A 13895-nucleotide genomic window follows, 5' to 3' on the forward strand; every position below is an offset into this window, starting at 1 on the left:
ACCTACACTGACACATCATTATCACCCAAAGTCCATAGTTTACATTATTTTTCACTCCTGATGTTGAACATTCTGTGGGTTTGGATAAATATATCATGACATGTATCCACCATTACAGTATCATACAGAGTAATTTCACCACCCTAAAAATCTGTGCTCCATCTCTTCATCTCTCCCTCTCTGCAACCCCTGGCAACCACATATCTTTTACTTTCTCTGATGTTTTGACTTTTCCAGAATGTCATATAGTTGGAATTATATAGTATGTAGCCTTTTCCAGCTTCTTTCACTTAGTGATATGCACTCAAAGACTCTCTATGTCTTTTCATGGCTTGGTAGCTCAATTCTTTTTAACGGCGAAGCATATCCTACTGTCAGGATGTACCACAGTTTATCTGTTCATCCACTGAAGGACATCTTGGTTGCTTCCAAGTTCTGACAATTATTAATGAAGCTTTTATAAACATACAGGCTCTTGTATGGACATAAGTTTTCAACTCCTTTGAGTAAATACCAAGCAGCACAATTGCTGAATCTTATGATAAAAGTTTATTTACTTCTGTGTAACTAGAAAAAACTAGCAGACTGTCTTCCACAATGATTGTATTGAATCCCCATCAACAATGAATGAGAGTTCCTGGTGTTCCATATTCCCACCAGCATTTGGTGTTGCCAGTGTTCTGAATTTTGGCCATTCTAATAGGAGTGTAGTAGTATCTCACCGTTGTTTCAGTTTGCATTTCCTTTATGTCAGATGATGTGGAACATTTTTCATATGCTTACTTGTCATCTGTATATCTTCATGAGGTGTATGTTAACGTCATTGCCCCATTTTTAAAACTGGGTTGTTCATTTTTTTGGTTGTTGAGTTTTAAGAGTTCTTTGTACATTTTGGATAACAGTCCTTTATCAGACATGTTTTTGCAAATATTTTCTCCAAGTCTGTGGCTTATCTTTTTACCCTCTTGACAGTATCTTTTGTAGAACAGAAAATTTTAATTTTAATGAAGTCCAGCTTCTCAGTTCTTTCTCTCATGGATTGTCTTTTTGGTGTTGTACCTAAAAAGTCATTGCCAAACTCAGGGTCACCTAGGTTTTCTCCTGTTATCGTCTAGGAGTTTTATAGTTTTGTGTTTTAAAGTTAGGTTTAGGATCTTGAGTTAATTTTTGTCAAGGGCATAAGATCTGTGTCTAGATCTTTTTTTTTTTTTTTTTTTTTTGCATGTGGATGTCCAGTTGTTCCAGCACTATTTACTGAAAAGATTACCTTTTCTCCATTATATTGCCTTTGCTCTTTTGTTAAAGATCAGTTGACTATATTTATTTGGGTTTATTTCTGGGCCCTCTATTCTGTTTCATTGATATATTTGTCTTCTTTTACCAATACCACACTGTCTTGACTACTGTAGCTTTACAGTAAGTCCTGAAGTTGGGTAGTATCAGCTCTCTTCCCCAGGTCACAGACTTCTAGTTTTATCATCACATGGAGGATGGGGCTAGGGGAATTCATGGGATCTCTTTTATAAGAGTACTAATCCCATTCATGAGGACTCTACCCTCATGACCTAGTCACCTCCCAAAGGCCTCACAGAGTAATACCATCACCTTTGGGGATTAGGGTTTCAACATATAAATTTGGGAAGAACGCAGATATTCAGATCTTAACATTACTTTAAATATAAATGGTCTTAAAATACCAATTAAGAGACAGATATTAACAGAGTGATTTTAAAAATGAACCAACAATATGCAGTCTACAAGAAACTTCAAATACAACATAGGAAGAATGAAAGTAACCAGAAAAAGATATACCATGCAAACACTAATTTTAAAACATAGGATTGGCTATATTTATATCAGATCCAGTAGACTTCACATAGAAAAAATATACTACAGATCAAAAGAGACATTACATAATGATAAAAGGAATGATCCATCAGGAAGACATAGCAATCCTAAATGTGTACACACCAAACATCAGAGCCTCATCATACATGAAGCAAAAACTGATAAAGCTGAAAGTAGAAATGGAAAAGTCTGCAATTATAGTTTAAGGTCTTAGCACTGTGCACTCAGCAATTGATAGAACTACTAGATAGAAAACCAGCAAGAATACAGAAGAATTGAAGAACACAATCACCAACAGTATCTAATTGACTTATGTAGAACATTCCATCAGTAACAGTGGAATACACATTTTTTTCTAGTGCTTATGAAATCTGACCCACCAAGATAGACCATATCTTGTGTCATACAACAGATCTCAAAAAGTTATAAGAATCAAAATCACACAGAGTATATCCTCTGAGAATAAAATCAAACTAGAAATCAATAACTGAAAGACAACAAGAAAATATCCAATCACATGGAAATCAACCAATACACTTCGAACTAATCCATGGTTCAAAAGGAAGTCTCAAAGGAACTATTGTAAAAATACACAGAACTAAATGAAAATGAAAATAGAACATATCAAAATTTCTGGGACACAGTGATGAGAGGGAAATTTGTAGTACTAAATGTTTACATTTAGAAAAGAGGAAAAGTCTCAAATCAATAATTTAAGTAGCTTTCTCAAGAAACTAGAAGAAGAGCAAAATAAACCCAAAGCCAGCAGAAGAGAACAAAAAGACAAGAGCAGTAATCAATGAAATTGAAATCAGAAAAACAATAGAGAAAACTAATGAAACAAAAGCTGGTCCCTCAAAAAAAATCCATAAAATTTGTGAACCTTCCATAAGGCTGATGTATTAGTTTACTAAGACTGCCATAACAAATTACCACAAACTGGTGGTTTACAATAGACACCCATTCTCTCGTTCAGGAGAACAGAAGCCCAAAACCTAGATCTCAGGAAGATTGGTTCCTCCTGGGGACTCTGAGCAAGAATCTGTTCCATGCCTCTCTCCCAACTTCTGATGCTTGCCAGTAAACTTTGGACTTTCTTGGCTTGTAGACACATCACTCCAATTTCTGCCTCCATATTTACATCATCTTTTTGAATCTGTTCCATGCCTCTCTCCTAACTTCTGATGCTTGCCAGTAAACTTTGGACTTTCTTGGCTTGTAGACACATCACTCCAATTTCTGCCTCCATATTTACATCATCTTCTTTGAATCTGTGTGTGTCTCGTCTCCTTCTCCTTTTTATTCTAAGGACACAAGTCTTGGATTTAGGCCCAACCTAAATCCAGGATGATCTCACCTCAAGATCTTTACCTTAATTATATCTGCAAAGATCCTCATTCCAAACGAGGTGACATTCTGAGGTTCCAGGTGGATATATCTTTTGGAGGCCACAATTCAACCTACTACAACTGACAAAGATAAAAAGAGAAGACACAAATCATCAGTGTCAGGAATGAAACAGGGGCTATCGCTGCAGATCCTGTAGGTATTTTTAAAATATTATTCTCTTAGCATTTTTTAATGGCTTCAGGATCTTCAGGGATATCCCCTGTTCATTCCTGGTTTTACTGGAGAATTCTACCAAACATATAAAGAAGAAATAATACCAATTTACACAAACTCTTTCAGAAAATAAAGGAGGAGAGAATACTTTCGAACTCATTTTGTGAGATTAGCTTGATACCAAAACCAAACAAAGACAGCCCCAAAAAGAAAACCACATACCAATATCTCTCATGAACTTACACATAAAAGTCTTCAATAAAATATTTGCAAGCCGAATCCAGTAATGCATAAGAAGAATTATACCATGACCAACTGGAATTTATTCTAAGTACGCAAGGCTGATTCAACATTTTAAAATGAATCAATGTAATCTACTAATCAATGGGCTAAAAAGAACTAATCACGATTATATCAACTGATGCAGAAAAAGTACTGGACCACATCAAAGTTTAAAACATTTTTTTCTGTGAAAGCCTGTGTAAAGAGATGAAGAGACAAGCTACAGGTGGGAGAGAGTATTTTCAAACCACATATCTGATGAAGGACTAGCATGTAGACTACATGAAGAAGTCTCAAAACTCAATAGTAAAAAAAAATCCAATTAGAAAACAGGCAAAAGATCTGAACATGTATTTTAGCAAAAAAATGCACAGATGGCAAATGTACACATGAAAAGATATTCAACATTATTAGCCATCAGGGAAATGCAAAAATTAAAACCACAGTGAAATATTATTACACACCTATCAAAATGGCTAAAATAAAAAATAGTGAGAACACCAAATGCTGGCAAGGATGTGAAGAAATTGAATCACTCGTACATTTCTAGTGGGAATGTAAAATTGTACAGCCACTCTAGAAAACAGGTTGGTAGATTCTTATGAAACTGATCATGCCACTACCATATCACCCAGCAATTTTTAAAAAAATTTTTGGCCGTGCCATGCAGCATGCAGGATCTTAGTTCCCTGACCAGGGATCGAACCTGCGCCCCCTGCAGTGGAAGTGCCACTGGACCACTAAGGAATTCCCTCACCCAGCAATTTTACTCTTGGGCATTTATTCCAGAGAAATGAAAACTTTTATACAAAAATCTGCACATAAATATTCACAGCAGCTTTATTTGTAATAACCAATGTGTGAATGGTTAAACAAATTTTGCTGCATCCATATCATGGAATACTTCTCAGCAATAAAAAGGAGTATTGATACATGCAGCATGCAACAACTTGGATGAATCTCCAGAGAATTATGCTGAGTGAAAAAAAGAAAAACCAATCCCCAAAAGTCATATACCGTTTTATTCCATTTATATAACATTCTTGAAATGACAAAATTATATAAATGAAAAGCAGATTAATGGTCACCTAGGGAGAAAGTGGGTATGGCTATGAAAGGGCAACAAGAGAGATTCTTGTGGTGATGGAATTGTTCCGTATCTTGACTGTATCAATGTCCATATTCTGGTTGTAATATTGTACAGAGTTTTGAAAGATGTTACCACTGGAGGGTTACTGGATAAACAGTATACAGATCTCCCTATATTATTTCTTACAAGTATATGTGAATCTACAGTTATCATAAAGTTGAAAGCTTAATTTAATTTAAAAATATTCGTGCACACACACACACACACACACACACACACACAAAGTAATAGGAGACAGAAATGTACACATGAGGAGGAATGCAGTTCTCCCAGAGTTAAGTGCGGAGTTAGGTAAATTTTCATGGATGATATGGCCATTGACTTGATCTTGCAAGGTAAGCGGATGTTCTCCAGATGGACAAAGAAAGGGAGAAAAGGCAGTGGAATTAGAGAAAATATTCCTCCAAGATGGGTAGACAAACTTGTCCAGAGAGGGGAAGACAAGTTCAGGGTGTATCAACTCCTTAATGGGCATTTCCAGGAATGCCTAAGCCCCCCAGAAGAATCATCCAAGCATGGGGGTAGTCAGAAGGTCAATTTAACTTAAATGAAATTGTGTCTGTTGCAATCCACTTTAGTAAAATAAATTAACTTGCTGGTACAGAATTAGAAAATTTGGAGATAACTTCTGAATTGTAATCAATGTAACAATTTTGTTGATAAAATTATTTTTTCTCATATACAATATGGAAAAATACATGAGTCAATACTTTCATTCGGGACTCTGTGACACAAGAGATTTCTACAATAGTGTATTTATTATAGGAGGATTTTTATTTGTTTTTAGCAAAGTGACAGTGACATTAAGGGAATCTAATCAATCTGTCCTGCCTGTACTCTTCTATGTGGAGGTTTGAGGTATCAGAGCATGTCATCATTTTGAAATGCAGGTCAATACAAAGATAGGATTAGGATAAGCAAATTAGCTTAATATACACATTGGAATGCAAGTCTTCCAAACAGTAGAATATTTCTGTGCTTACTGTTATCTCATCATCTCATTTTCTAGAATGAATTAATCTGCCTAGAGTTTAACCCCGTCAACCACCAGGGTACCTGGAGATAGATTTTATCCACAAAATCTGATGACATTCCCAAAACTAATTCATGAGACTCCCTTTAGCATATCTTATTTTCTAGAAATAAAGGGAATATTTTCATTGTTAGGTATAAAAAGTGCAAATTGTTTCATCAACTTTGAGTATATCTATCAGTAAAAATCTGAAGTTGGCAAGAATGCAGACATCAGCAGGTCAACAACTGCAATACTTTACACAGGGTTGGGGGCATATTTTAAAATGCTATTCAGTTATTTTCTGTTTTCAGTCTTTGGTTCATCTCAGATGCTTCATTTATTTTCAGACCCCAGGCTAAAGCTAACTTGTTGAGCTTTTATTAGCCCCAGAAAGATGAAGAAGGAGACCAACCTTGTGTGTGGCCTCCATCTCATTTTCCAACAGCTTGTTTTTCTCCTTCACCTCTCACTAAGCACCCAATATTCATGAGCCACCCTTCAGAATCTACAAACCTTCTCCTAGAAATTTAAGTGAATTTGGCGTGTTGCCAGTCTGACCAGGGCAGAGCATCTGAAATGCAATTGAGTTGTAGAGGAGCTTTCGTTCTGAATCAAATTTGAGAGAAGACATAAGCCAAAATGTGGGCGCCTGGAGAGATCATTAATTTGATGACTGTATGATGATCCAACGCAGGTCAGTCTCCAGTTGTTACATAGCATAGTAGTGGGCTTCAAACACACAACAAACCTTTAGTAAGCTCCTTCCATGTGCCAGAGGCTGTGTTAGGTACTGGAAATAACAAGAAGATGTAATCTATGCCTTCAGGTAGCTCAAAATCTTTGAAGAACCCAGGGACCAAGGGAAATAATTAAAGCATACAATTAGTTACTCCAACTTAGAATTTCCATTACATTAGGCACAAATGTCTGTTGGCACTTACCTCACACCATGGTTTCCCCAGCTCCTAACACAGGCATATAGCAGGCTCTCAAAAACACCTGATGAAAGAATGAGTGAATAAACAAATGAGTAAGCAAAATATTACTGAATTACCAATGCGGAGTATGGCAGAAGCAATTAACTCTGGTGGAAAAAGGAATTCTTATAAGAGATGGTAATTTGAGCAGAGGCTTAAAGCATGTCTAGCACAGTGTCTGACCTTGAATAAGCTCACAGTAAAAGTCGGATAATTCAATTAAGTGGAAGTTCAGGTGGAGAAAGAGGGCATTTGGAGGCAATGATGTTCCAGGCAGAAGTACCTCCAGCACTTAGCATACATAATGCCTGGCACATGGTAGGAACACAAGGCATACTTATTGAAGGAATGAATAATGGGTGAATGAATGGATAAAGGAATGTAACAAACAGCATATACAAAGTCACCAGTATTGTGAAAAAGGAGGAACATTTAGGGAATGATATATTTGGAAAATTATATAATTATGAAAGAGAGAAGGAAGAGAGATGGTTAGGGCAAAAAAGAATGGAGAATATAAGAAAAACATGATGCAAGGAACAGAGAGCTGCTTGGAAATAGAAGAACTGGACAAGGAGAAAAGAAATTTTTTAATAAGCACATGGGAATATTTCAGGGACTGCAGAGGTGGAGGTCTGGTGGTTGTGAGGAATGAACTTAAGTGCATCACCAGTGTCAAAGGAGGGCAACAGGACTCTGACTGGGAAAGAAGTACTGTAAATTATTAAGGAAAGATCACGCAAGGGATCATGGTCCAGAAGGAGCTGACCCATAAGGAAAATAAAAATGAGAAGAGTCAGGGAAAAAGATGATTTTCTTTAAGCTGGGGCAAATCTGACTGAGCTTTATTAGACTGTATATTAGTTATCTAATGCTGCATAACAAATTAACCTCAAAAATAGTGGCTTTAAACAACAATACACACTTATTACCTCATACAGTTTCTATGAGTCAGGAATTCAGGAAAAGTTTAGTTGGTGGTTCTGGACCAAGGTCTGTCCTGAGGTTGCAGTGAAGATGTTGGCTGGAGCTTCAGTCATCTGAAGGCTTGGCTGGGGCTGGAGAGTAACTCAATCACATGTTTGTAGGAGACTTGAGTTTCACCTTACGTGGAACTCTCCGCAAAGCTAATTGATGTCCTTGGGGCATGCAGCCGGTTTCCCCCAAAGCAAGTATTCCAAGAGAGGGCAAAGTGGTAGCTGCAATATCTTTTATGACCTAGCTTTGGAGATGAAACTCCATCATTTCTGCAATATACTACTGGCTACATAGATCAGCCCTATTCAAAGTGGGGCCTCCATAAAGGTGATACCAGGTGGCAAGAATCAGTGGGAGGCTATCTAAGAGGCTACCTTGGAGGCTGGTTACCACAAATTACATTCTATAATTGCCCGATCTGATGTAGTTCTCTAAATTTCTCAGGCAGGGAGGTTCAACAAGAGGTGACAAAAGTAGCCTTCCATAGTTCCAGGCTTATGATATCCTTGTCATAGTTGGTAACCCTTTTAAAAATAAAACACTACTTTTTGATAGTTCTAGCCAGGCTCTGAAAGTTGAGCCTCATTGGCTTGGCTTTGTTCCGATAACCATGAACCCAATCACTGTGATGCAGTGGGTGGGGAGGTGCTGACACAGGAACAGCTCCATCTGAACTGCGTGGGCTGAGCATGAGACATCTACCAGCAGTGTGGCAGGAGCAATAAACTGGTTCGTTCTGGTTCTGGCTTGATTTCCCCCAAAAGAAGAGATGGAGGGCAAACAATAGAAGAGGTGGCAAATACCCTCTACAACACCAATGTAAAAATATGCCCACTCTGCCCATTCTAAGGTCTTCCTTGGGTGGGATAACATCACATCTTTTATCTCCCTGTCTTTCTTTCTTTTTTTTTTTTTTTAAACAATTTTATTGGCGTATAATTGCTTTACAATGTTGTGTTAGTTTCTGCTGTATAACAAAGTGAATCAGTTAATGTATACATATATCCCCATATCCCCTCCCCCTCACATCTTCCTCCCACCTTCCCTATCCCACCACTCTAGGTGGTCATAAGGCACCGAGCTGATCCCCCCCATGCAATGCAGCTGCTTCCCACTAGCTATCTGTTTTACAGTTGGTAATGTATATATGTCAATGCTACTCTCTCACTTCGTCCCAGCTCACCCTTCCCCCTCCCCGTGTCCTCAAGTCTATTCTCTACATCTGGGTCTTTACTCCTGTCCTGCCCTTAGGTTCATCAGAACCTTTTTTTTTTTAGATTCTATATATATGTGTTAGCACATGGTATTTGTTTTTCTCTTTCTGCTTACTTCACTCCGTACGTCAGACTCTAGGTCCATCCACTTCACTAAAAATGACACAATTTCATTTCCTTTTAAGGCTGAGTAATATTCCATTGTATATATGTGTCACATCTTCTTTATCCATTTATCTGTCGATGGACAGTTAGGTTGCTTCCATGTCCTGGCTATTGTAAAGAGAGCTGCAATGAACATTGTGGTACATGACTCTTTTTGAATTATGGTTTTCTCAAGGTATATGTCCAATAGTGGGAATGCTGGGTTGTATGATAGTTCTATTTTTAGTTTTCTAAGAAGCCTCCACAGTGTTCTCCATAGTGACTGCATCAACTTACATTCCCACCAACAGTGCAAGAGGGTTCCCTTTTCTCCACACCCTCTCCAGCATTTATTGTTTGTAGATTTTTTGATGATGGCCATTCTGAACGGTGTGAGGCGATACCTCATTGTAGTTTTGATTTGTATTTCTCTAATGATTAGTGATGTTGAGCATCCTTTCATGTGTTTGATGGCAGTCTGTATATTGCCTTTGGAGAAATGTCTGTTTGGGTCTTCTGCCCATTTTTGGATTGGGTTGTTTGTTTTTTGGTATTGAGCTGCTGGAGCTGCTTGCATATTTTGGAGATTAATCCCTTGTCAGTTGCTTCATTTGCAAATATTTTCTCCCATTCTGAGGGTTGTCTTTTTGTCTTGTTTATGGTTTCCTTTGCTGTGCAAAAGCTTTTAAGTTTCATTAGGTCCCATTTGCTTATTTTTGTTTTTATTTCCATTTCTCTAGGAGGTGGGTCAAAAAGGATCTTGTTGCAACTTATGTCAAAGAGTGTTCTTCCTATGTTTTCCTCTAAGAGTTTTATAATGTCTGGCCTTACATTTAGGTCTTTAATCCATTTTGAGTTTATTTTTGTGTATGGTGTTAGGAAGCGTTCTAATTTCATTCTTTTACATGTAGCTGTCCAGTTTTCCCAGCACCACTTATTGAAGAGGCTGTCTTTTCTCCTTTGTATATTCTTGCCCCATTTATCAAAGATAAGGTGACCATATGTGCGTGGGTTTATCTCTGGGCTTTCTATACTGTTCCATTGATCTATATTTCTGTTTTTGTGACAGTACCATACTGTCTAGATTAATGTAGCTTTGTAGTATACTCTGAAATCAGGGAGCCTGATTCCTCGAGCTCCATTTTTCTTTCTCAACATTGCTTTAGCTATTCGGGTTTTTTGGGGTTTTTTTCCATCCAAACTGTGAAATTTTTTGTTCTAGTTCTGTGAAAAATGCCAGTGGTAGTTTGATAGGGATTGCATTGAATCTGTAGATTGCTTTGGGTAGTATAGTAATTTTCACAATGTTGATTCTTCCAATCCAAGAACATGGTATATCTCTCCATCTGTTTGTATCATCTTTAATTTCTTTCATCAGTGTCTTATAATTTTCTGCATACAGGTCTTTTGTCTCCTTAGGTAGGTTTATTTCTAGGTATTTTATTCTTTTTGTTGCATTGGTAAATGGGAGTGTTTCCTTAATTTCTCATTCAAATTTTTCATCATTAGTGTATAGGAATGCAAGAGATTTCTGTGCATTAATTTTGTATCCTGCTACTTTACCAAATTCACTGATTACCTCTAGTAGTTTTCTGGTGGCATCTTTAGGATTCTCTATGTATCGTATCGTGTCATCTGCAAACAGTGACAGCTTTACTTCTTCTTTTCCAATTTGGATTCTTTTTATTTCATTTTCTTCTCTGATTGCCGCTGCTAAAACTTCCAAAACTATGTTGAATAATAGTGGTGAGTGTGGGCATTCTTGTCTTGTTCCTGATTTTAGAAGAAATGGTTTCAGTTTTTTCACCACTGAGAACAATGTTGGCTGTGGGTTTGTCTTATATGGCCTTTATTAAGTTGAGGTAAGTTCCATGTCTACTTCCTGGAGGCTTTTTATCATAAATGGGTGTTGAATTTTGTCCAAAGCTTTTTCTGCATCTGTTGAGATGATCATATGGTTTTTATCCTTCAGTTTGTTAACATGGTGTATCACACTGATTGATTTGAGTATACTGAGGAATCCTTGCATTCCTGTGATAAACCCAACTTGATCATGGTGTATGATCCCTTTAATTTGCTGTTGGATTCTGTTTGCTAGTATTTTGTTGAGGATTTTTGCATCTATGTTCATCAGTGATATTGGCCTGTAGTTTTCTTTTTTTGTGACATCTTTATCTGCTTTTGGTATCAGGGTGATGGTGGCCTCGTAGAATGAGTTTGGGAGTGTTCCTCCCTCAGCTCTATTTTGGAAGATTTGAGAAGGATAGGTGTTAGCTCTTCTCTAAATGTTTGATAGAATTCACCTGTGAAGCCATCTGGTCCTGGGCTTTTGTTTGTTGGAAGATTTTAAATCACAGTTTCAATTTCACTGCTTGTGATTGGTCTGTTTGTATATTCTATTTCTTCCTGGTTCAGTCTCAGAACGTTTTGCTTTTCTAAGAATTTGTCCATTTCTTCCAGGTTGTCCATTTTATTGGCATAGAGTTGCTTGCAGTAATCTCTCATGATCATTTGTATTTCTGCAGTGTCAGTTGTTACTTCTCCTTTTTCATTTCTAATTCTATTGATTTGAGTCTTCTCCCTTTTTTTCTTGATGAGTCTGGCTAATGGTTTATCAATTTTGTTTATCATCTTCTCAAAGAACCAGCTTTTAGTTTTATTGATCTTTGCTATTGTTTCCTTCATTTCTTTTTCATTATTTTTTATCTGATCTTTATGATTTCTTTCCTTCTGCTAACTTTGGGGTTTTCTTGTTCTTCTTTCTCTAATTGCTTTAGGTGTAAGGTTAGGTTGTTTATTTGAGATGTTTCTTGTTTCTTGAGGTAGGATTGTATTGCTATGAACTTCCCTCTTAGAACTGCTTTTGCTGCATCCCATAGGTTTTGGGTTGTCATGTTTTCATTGTAATTTGTTTCTAGGTATTTTTTGATTTCCTCTTTGACTTCTTCAGTGATCTCTTGGTTATTTAGTAGCGTATTGTTAACTTCCATGTGTTTGTATTTTTTACAGTTTTTTTCCTGTAATTGATATCTAGTCTCATAGTGTTGTGGTTGGAAAAGATAATTGATATGATTTCAATTTTCTTAAATTTACTTGAGAAGAAAGTGTATTCTGTTTTTTCGGATGGTATGTCCTATAAATATCAATTAAGTCCATCTTGTTTAATATGTCATTTAAAGCTTGTGTTTCCTTATTTATTTTTATTTTGGATGATCTGTCCATTGGTGAAAGTGGGGCATTAAAGTCCCCTACTGTGATTGTGTTACTGTCCATTTCCCCTTTTATGGCTGTTAACATTTGCCTTATGTATTGAGGTGCTCCTATGTTGGGTGCATAAATATTTACATTGTTATGTCTTCTTCTTGGATTGATCCCTTGATCATTATGTAGTGTCCATTTTTGTCTTTTGTAATAGTCTTTATTTTAAAGTCTGTTTTCTCTGATATGAGAATTGCTACTCCAGTTTTCTTTTGATTTTCATTTTCATGGAATCTTTTTCCGTCCTTTCACTTTCAGTCTGCATGTGTCCCTAGGTCTGAAGTGGGTCTCTTGTAGACAGCATCTATACAGGTCTTGTTTTTGTATCCATTCAGCCAGTCTATGTCTTTTGGTTGGAGCATGTAATCCATTTACAGTTAAGATAATTATCGATATGTATGTTCCTATTACCATTTTCTTAATTGTTTGGGGTTGTTTTTGTAGGTCTTTTCCTTCTCTTGTGTTTTCTGCCTAGAGAAGTTCCTTTAACATTGTTTTAAAGCTGGTTTGGTGGTCCTGAATTCTCTTTAACTTTTGCTTGTCTGTAATGGTTTAATTTCTCCATCATATCTGAATGAGATCCTTGCTGGGTAGAGTAATCTTGGTTGTAGGTTTTTCTCCTTCATCACTTTAAATATGCCCTGCCACTCCTTTCTGGCTTCCAGAGTTTCTGCTGAAAGATCAGCTGTTAACTTTTTGGGGATTCCCTTTATGTTATTTGTTGCTTTACCCTTGCTGCTTTTAATATATTTTCTTTGTATTTAATTTTTTTAATAAATTTATTTATTTTTTATTTATTTTTTATTTTTGGCTGAGTTGGGTCTTTGTTGCTGAGCACGGGCTTTCTCTAGTTGCAGCGAGCGGGAGCTACTCTTCATTGCGGTGTGTGGGCTTCTCATAGCAGTGGCTTCTCTTGTTGTGGAGCACGGGCTCTAGGTGTGCAGGCTTTAGTAGTTGTGGCTCATGGGCTCTAGAGCGCAGGCTCAGTAGTTGTGGCACACGGGCTTAGTTGCTCCACGGCATGAGGGATCTTCCCGGACCAGGGCTTGAACCCGTGTCCCCTGCATTGGCAGGCGGATTCTTAACCACTGCACCACCAGGGAAGTCCTTGCTAGTTGTTTGACATGGGGCATCAGCATTGGAGCTTGCTGACTGTTGGGTGGAACTGTGTCTTAGTGTTGAGACAGAGATCTCTGGGAGAGGTCTCGCCGATTGATATTATGTGGGACCGGGAGGCCTCTGGTCGTCCAATGTCCTGAACTTGGCTCTCCCACCTCAGAGTCTCAGGCCTGACACCAGGCCAGAGCACCCAGACCCTGTCTGCCACACAGCTCAGAAAAAAAGAAAGAAAAAATAAAATAATATATAAAATAGAATAATTTTTTAAATTATTAAATAAAAAAATTAAAAAGTAATTAAAAAAAAGAAGAGAGCAACCAAACCAATAAACAAATCCACCAATGATA

This window comes from Balaenoptera ricei, chromosome 6 (assembly GCF_028023285.1).
Source record: "Balaenoptera ricei isolate mBalRic1 chromosome 6, mBalRic1.hap2, whole genome shotgun sequence".
Lineage (NCBI taxonomy): Eukaryota > Metazoa > Chordata > Mammalia > Artiodactyla > Balaenopteridae > Balaenoptera > Balaenoptera ricei.